At 46.2% G+C, this 1,177-nt stretch overlaps 1 protein-coding gene across 2 annotated transcripts in view; it reads left to right on the forward strand.

The window, feature by feature from the left end:
- Nucleotides 1–1,177, forward strand: part of Acot12 (acyl-CoA thioesterase 12) — a 39,439-nt gene that overhangs the window by 25,744 nt on the left and 12,518 nt on the right. The gene's annotated exons all lie outside the window — the stretch shown is intronic.

Raw genomic sequence — 1,177 nt, forward strand, 5'->3', positions numbered from 1 at the left:
TCAAAGACTCCTTACCTTAGTTTTTTGAGACAAATCTCTTACTGAACCGGAAACTCATCAGTTCCAGACTCATCTAGACTACCCGGATGGCAAGCCTCAGGGACTTTTCCTAACTCCTCCTCCCTAGTCCTGGGGTTATAAGGTCACAGCACAGCGCCTGGCTTTGACATGTGGGTTCTAGCGATCCAACTCAGGTTCTCAAGTTTGTGCACCAAGTGCTTCACTGTCTCCCAGCCCCAGTTACCACATATTTTTGTAGAAAGAAGGCGTATTTATGATCGCCGATGTGATACAGGATGGAAGACAAGTTAAGAGGGAGAAGGCAGAGGAAAAGGTAGGGCTAGGGTGCAGCACGCAGAAGGGGCTTGTGGAAGTGCCCTGACTTCAAACGCAGTGTTCTTCACGGTAACTGATAAAAGGCCAATGTGCACAGCAAAGCAAGGAGGAAGCCTGGCTGGGGAGGCTGATGGTCACATGGGCTCTATGAGGACAGAAAGCTTGTAGGTCACAGGAAGGATCTGAGAGTACATCTAGGGCGAGGGAGCTGTTGCCACATTTTAAGCAAAGGACTGGAATGATCAGTAGAAGGAAGGGAAACATAAAAGAAATAGATCATCGATTAGTTATGATCTAAAAATCCCCTTATGAAGTGGAGCTAAAGGAGCCCAGAGCCAAGCTCTGATCAACTAGAAGAAAGTGCTCTCAGAATGGCTCATTTCCTGTTAATAACAGCTGGGCTTACATGAACGCACTGCCTGCTGAGTTCTGTGAACCTGGCATGGCCCCTGGGCTCCTCCCCACATCAGCATCTCCCCACAGCAGCATTCTGTTGGTGGCCCCTCAGATTTCAGACTTCTTCACTTTAGTGACTTGACTGAAGTTTAATTGACATACGATAGGATAGGTGGCTCGGCTCATATTTAAAGCATGCAACTTGAGTTTGTGCATCGACACACAGCAGTAAAGCTATCATTACCAACAAAATAATGACATGCCATCATCAAAATGTCTACCCTTCTGTGCCCTCCCATGTCCTTCTCCACCACAAAAGGCACCAATTTATTTTTATTTTTATTTCCTTTTTTAATTAGATATTTTCTTAATTTACATTTCAAATGTTATCCCCCTGCCTCTGCTCCCCTACCCACCCACTCCCACTTCATGGCCCTAGCATTCC

The sequence above is a fragment of the Mus pahari genome, chromosome 11, assembly GCF_900095145.1.
Source record: "Mus pahari chromosome 11, PAHARI_EIJ_v1.1, whole genome shotgun sequence".
NCBI lineage: Eukaryota > Metazoa > Chordata > Mammalia > Rodentia > Muridae > Mus > Mus pahari.